Source organism: Triticum dicoccoides, chromosome 6B (genome assembly GCF_002162155.2).
Source record: "Triticum dicoccoides isolate Atlit2015 ecotype Zavitan chromosome 6B, WEW_v2.0, whole genome shotgun sequence".
Lineage (NCBI taxonomy): Eukaryota > Viridiplantae > Streptophyta > Magnoliopsida > Poales > Poaceae > Triticum > Triticum dicoccoides.
In genome coordinates, this window is record NC_041391.1 from 55,122,472 (window position 1) to 55,129,460 (window position 6,989).

Genomic DNA, 6,989 nt, shown 5'->3' on the forward strand with positions numbered 1-6,989 from the left:
ACAGCACCCCGACCCCGACACGGCACCCCGACACCGACAGGACACCCCGACCACCGACACCTCCCAAAAATGTGTTCTTTGGCCTTCCAGAGGCCGACGGGGTCATATATTTGTGAATTATTAGTTAGGTCATATATTTTCCGATTTTGTTATGAAAAACATCATATATAATTGTGTTGATCGTGTAGTTTTAAATGTGCAGTTGTTTCATCGCTGCGAGGTTTGATGATGATACACTTAAGTGATACACATATTATTATTCATGTCGGTCTTTTTTTATGTTGTACTAATTTCGTTTACTGTTTGTCATGGCAGGTGTTGAAAGATGGTGGGCGCTGGTCGGGAGCGTGGTCTGAGGTCTTCCATTCCAAACGCACCTCTCCGTCGAGCGTTGCTGGACAGTATGGCCACACAGCCGGGCCCTTCTTCGTCGACCGCGGTGCCCAGCAGGGGACGAGGTAGGAAGAGAGGAGGTGGGGCACGTGGTCGTGGGAGAGGAGGTAGGGTGACTGCTACGGCGCCTTCCTCGCCGCCACCCCCAGCTGTTTCACCCGAGCACGTGACTGCTAGGGTGGACTCGTCCGAGGAGGAGGCTACACGGACTCCGGTCCACGAGCCTCCGGTCCACGGGTCTTGGGCCCACGAGCCTCGGGTCGACTGGACTTCGGCCCACGAGAGTTCGGCCCACGTGACCCCGGAGGAGCACACGTCCGGATGGGGTACCTGGCCGGATCAGCCCGAGGAGCCGAGTGGCCATGCTGATCATGGAGGGGAGCCGACTGATCTTGAGGAGGAGGGGGGCACCGTCTACCAGCATGGTGCTACACGGCTCCCGTCCGTGCCGGTGACCCGCGAGCAGAGGTGGTTGATTTTCCCTGATGGGGAGAGGTACGTAAGTGCATTTAATATTTTTGTACCTTGTGCATTCATGTTTTTTCAAATAACTAATGCGTTGGCCTTGTCATGCTGTAGGGGTTGGGACCACCATCATAGTGTCCGCCGGCCCAACTCCGTCCTTGGAGTTCTTTGCCGGTAAAACTTCCCGGGGTCTGTCACGTTGCCTGGTGAGGGTCGGCTTCCAGAGCTTGGATTAAGCTGGGAGCACTACGTGGCTGCCCCGGCCCCGCCGGATGAGATTATCGACGGTGTCGTGTGCGACACGAGGGCAGACATGGTGATCAGAAAGTTCTGGGTAATTTCTCCTTTACACATTTAAAAATCTTCAACTAGCTAGTTATTAATTGTACTAATCAATATTGTCTCATTTGATTGCAGACATTCTACAGGTGTGAGGAGGGATACGAGGAGGACGCGGCACATGTTATCGAGAACGTCTGCAAGCGCCTACTCTAGAACTTACGGCACGAGGCTTGGGTGCAGGCTGTTCGAGACTACTACGCCTTGCGTGGTATCAAGAAGACCAAGCCGGCGTGCCGCGATAAGTTCCTGAGTAAGGAGCAGTACATGAAGGTAATTCTTAAGGCCTTCTCTACTTAAGTTCCTTCATTTAGTAATTCTTAGCCGTAGCGCTCAAGTTTCTATTTGCTAACTTAGGCGCCTCCGAGATGGTGTGCGGATCGGATGGATTGTTGAGAGGTGTTGGTCGATGAGTGGTGCTCAAAACAATGGCTAGCCCTCCACAACGAGGCCAAGGACAAACGTGCCCAAATGGAAGGTGTGCCACACCATCAAGGCAGCTCCAACTTATATCAGTTCAGGCGCAACTGGGTATGTGGTTTGCTTCATGATTCATGCAATTCATTCATCATGCTAGCTTGAGCCCTTTAATTACTAATTTTCATTGTTTCTCTCTTTCAGGCACGCTACAATATGGCGGATAAGGTGCCAGAGGTGTACGACCTGTATGCCATGGCCTACACTGCCTCTTTCAAGAAAGTCAAGGCTTTCTCTCAGTCTGACCTCGATGATGCAAACAACTTCACCAACATCTCCTCCCACAACAAGCTCGTGAGATATAGAGATGAGGGGAAGGCGAGGAAAGGGGAGGACTTTAACCCGAGCCAGGGTCCCAATGATCCAGAGCTGTTGATGATATCTGGTGGCGGGAGGTCCCATGGCTCCATAGCCATTGGAGATGGACTTATCCGTTGTCCTAGCACTCTCCCGGAGATCAAGGTGCGCCAGTCGAGCTCCGCTTCTGAGATAAGGCCTCGTGAACGGCCAGTTCAACTCGCCATCAAGGTTAGTGATGCGTACTCAGTTATCTTTCTCCATTACATTGTGTGCGCTTCCATCAATGATTACAAATGGTCATGTGAGTGGTGTTGCAGACTGCTATACAGAGTGAGAGAGATAGAACGGAGAAACTTCTGGCGGAGGTGGCGGAGAGGCCGCGGGAGTTGGAGGAGAGGACGACAAAGATGATGGAGGAGGAGAGGGCACGGAATGACATGCAGGCAAGGGCCATGTACGAGCTCCTTGTGGTAAGTTTCTTCTGCAGATTAGCCAAAACATTCATGTAGTGTTTGTCTCATTACTAACTAGTATGACTGAGTCGTCAAAACCAAATGTGCAGTCTGTGTGCGAGAAGACGGGTCAGACCGCTCCGCCGATGCCAGTGATTGCTCCTGGGACCACGGTGAGTTTTATTTGAATGGACATTACTTGCTAGTCTTAACATTTGAGTGTCATCATGCTAACAAGACATTGGAAATGATCTTTGGTGCAGCGTAACTCCAGACAAGCATCGCACGATCCTTCTCCAGCTATCGACACGAGCCACCCCGCTCCTACACCTCCTGGATCTTGGTAAGTTTATCTAGTGTTTTGCTTAACACATGCATAAAGACCTAGACTTAGCTTTATTTCCTCCAATGCTTACCATAATGACCTAGACTTAGCTTCTTCTCCTCCAAAATGACTTAATAAGCTTACTGACCTCTAAAACCATCCATTTTACCTAAGTTAGCTCTAAAACGATCTGTACTTAGCTTACTTATGTCAAAAATTGCATAATTAGCTTAGTTAGCTCATAGACGATCCATTTTACCTAAGTTAGCTCTAAAATGACCCATTTTACCTAGGTTAGCTTATAAATGATCCAGTTCATCCAAGTTAGCTAAGAAATGACCCATTTTACCTAGATTAGCTCCTAAATGATCCATTTTACCTACGTTAGCTATAAAATGACCCATTTCACCTAGGTTAACTCCAAAATGACCCATCTTACCTAGGTTATCTCATAAACGATCCATTTCAACTAATTTAGCTCATAAACGATCCATTTCACCAAGTTAGCTAAAAAGCGATCCATTTCACCTAAATTAGCTCTTAAATGATCCATTTCACCTAAGTTAGCTCAAAAAGATCCATTTCAACTAAATTAGCTCATAAATGATCAATTTCACCTAAGTTAGCTAAAAAACGATCCATTTCAACTAAGTTAGCTCATAAATGATCCATTTCACCTATATTAGCTAAAAAACGATCCATTTCACCTTAGTTACCTCAAAAACGATCCATTTGACCTTAGTTAGCTCATAAACGACCCATTTCAACTAAGTTAGCTCATAAATGATCCATTTCACCTTAGCTAGCTCATAAACGACCCATTTCAACTTAGTTAGCTCATATATGATCCATTTCACGTAAGTTAGCTCATAAATGATATACTCTTCTTGTTCTAGTCTTCTTCTTGTTCTACTCTTCTTGTTCTAGTCTTCTTCTTGTTCTACTCTTCTTCTTCTTCTACTCTTCTTGTTCTAACTTTCTTCTTTTTCATTTTACAGATTTCATTCACTTGACGAAAGCTTGCATAGATGGAGTGCTCCTTATCCCTTTCTCTGTTTCTTTTGTATCGTTGAACTATGCATGTATCGTTGGATGAAACTGTTGTAATATATATGGTTGGATGCCTCTATGTTGAACTTGTTATGTATGATGGAACTATGCATGTAATATATATGGTTGGATGATGAAGTTATTTGTTGGATATCTTATATGTTTGCTCTGTAATGGCCTTTTGAAATATATCTATATATGTCATATATATTTGTGATGAAAATTGTTGGATTTAATAAAAAACAGATAAAAGAGCCAATATGCAGGCTCTTTGCCGTCTGCCACCGACGGCAACGGGCTCTTTGCCGTCTGCCGCGGACAGCAAAGAAGACACGTGGCATCTAACTGTGCTTCCTGGGAGCTGACCCATTTGGTCACTTTGCCATCAGTGGCAGACGGCAAAGAACCTGCCATGTAGTGACGTGTAGATGACATCATACGACGGACGGCAAAGACACTAGAAATTTTGCCGTCAGTGACGGACGGCAAAGTCCTGCCGTTAGCCACTTAACGGACTGACAGCGCAATTATTGCCGTCCGCTCTCTTTGCCGTCCGCCGCAGACGGCAAAGGGCCTTTGCCGTCAGCCGCCAGGAAGCAGACGGCAAAGTAGCTGTTTACCGTAGCCTACTTTGCCGGAGCCTTTTGCCGTCCGTGGCTGACGGCAAATGCCTTTGCCGTCCGCCGTTCATGCCTTTGCCATCCGCCGTGGCAGACGGCAAAGTAGCTGATTCCTGTAGTGAAAATAGCATAAAACAATATAGACCCTGACTCTCCATTATGAAGAATGGAGATCATCCTGTCTCCAATTCTTACACTTCGCCTCCTTTTGCTTCCAGGAAGCTCCTTACGACTGTCCATACATTTTTTCCATTCTTTGATTGTCATGTCTCCACTTCTTTTAGAAATCCGGTATAGATAGTTGATTTTCGTAGGATGACCTGGTTGTATGTTCAAAACATCAAGGCGACCGTGCGTATACATAAAATGAGGCACGCAATCATTCGGGATTATCTGTTGAAAAACATAGTAATAACTTCGTAGTTAGCAATGATGTACTAGTTTTAGAAGTATGCAAAACGATGCAGGGATGTCGTAATAGTAAAAAATCTTATCAGGGTATCTCCATGGTAGTTACCGTAGTTCAACATGTGCACTAGTGGCACGTATTGACCATAATGTTGAGGAGTTCGATTATAGACATTGTAATTCTCAAGATCAGTACAAAATGCGATCAGATGATTTTTCTCCTTATAAGTTAATTCGGAGCCATCGGTGTAGTGGGTTTTGTCTTCCATCTTCCGCACATTCTTTGAAAAATGAAAATAAGCTGTCAATGGAAATAAGCTGTAAACTATTTTGAAATAAACAATATAAATTACTTAATAACTATGTTAAGCTCACATGGGGGAAGAATTGGAGGTGTATCCACAAGGACCCAAATGTCCATATTGTCTTGCTTGATTGTAGGATCATCAAGATCCATGGTGACAAGCATACCCTTATCAAAACCATACATCTTGCAAAGTGCTTCCCAATTTTTGTAACCAAAATGGGTTACACTCTCAGCATTGTACATCTTTACTTTAAAATACACACCATGATGGGTCCTTAGGAGATTTTTTTTGGTTTCCATACTTTCATGGTCTTCAAAACCCATCCTCTCCAAGACATAGCGTCTTGCATAGCGTGGGATAAGCTAGTAGAATTGAAAAAGATGAAAAATACACGTTAAAATAGTTGAAGTCGTGCTTAATTACGAAAAAAACTATTATTGTCGTTGCGTACCGTATGAACATCGAAGGTCTCCTCGAGCTTAATGCTGAAGCGCCGATCTTCGTCCAGCTCAATGAACCTGTCGCACATACCTCGGTCATGGTGGCACTAGTCACACTGCCCCAGACGGTTTTCGTCGTCCGAGTACGACATTTTCGGCCTAAGTTCATAATTCAAATATTAAACTTGTACAATTAAATATATGTACTAAAAAACCTAAATTAGATCATTGTTATTAATCACGGGTTGACTATCGGTGATGGTACGTAGCTTCTCTTTTCAATCCCGAGTGCATTATTACACCAAATTATCTAGCACACGGGAATGAAGGAGAAGCTACCCAACGATGGAGTGGATGGTGGAGGGGGCTCCTAGATTTCTGCATAGAGTGCTCTTCAATTTTAGCATTCAAAGTAGGAGTAGTTTTCCAATATGAGCATTCAATAAGCAAAACCAAATCGTAAAATAAAGTAGTATTCAAATTAGCATGCATTCAATTATAACCAAAAGTACATCATCTCTAGTGTCCATACATCGTCCAATATTATCACTAATACTCCTCGAATACTATCATACATATAGCATCGCTAATTAATACAGCTAGAACCGTAGCGCCCGACGGGTATCGTCGCGGGCGGTGGACACCCAAATATAAGGAACAACCACATGATCATAGCTCCAGTGAGATTCCTGAAGAACCTGCCAAGTATTATCGAACCTGCCCTCCAATGTAACCATGTAGCGACGGACGTGCTCGTCCTTCTCGCTGACACGGTGATGTACCACCTCCGCGGTGTCCGGAAGCCTCGGCACCGTCACTGGCCCACGCGACCGCCACCAAACAAGGATCAGGTCAACAACGGGTTGCCTCCTCACCAACCTACATCCCCTAGAAGGTAGCACCTCCCAATACCAGCCCGACAGAGCCCGTCCCGAACATGGCCCTGATCAAGCCGGCCTCCACCGCCGAGTCGACGACAACGAGGATGCGGGATAGGCATCGTCGACGTCAATGCGGGAACTACTTCTATATATAGTTAAATAAAGTAGTTTTATTAATTAAATCAACTAGTTCAACTACTACGCACTTACTATAAATAAATAAAGTAGTACTTACTAGAAACAAGCTACTTCTATATATAGTAAAATAAAGTAGTTTATTAAACCAACTAGCTAGTTCAACTATATATGAAGCACTTACTATAAATAAAATAAAGTAGTACTTACTAAAAATAAACTAGTTTAACTATAGTTCTATTATTTTTCTAACTAATTATATTAAACACTTTCTCTTCTTATTTTTTTCCTTTTTCCTCTACTCTAAATAGAAACATATTCATAAATGACTTCTATCATTCATAATTTTCCTATACATACACAATATGAACATATAGATAAATTGACAAAGAAAAT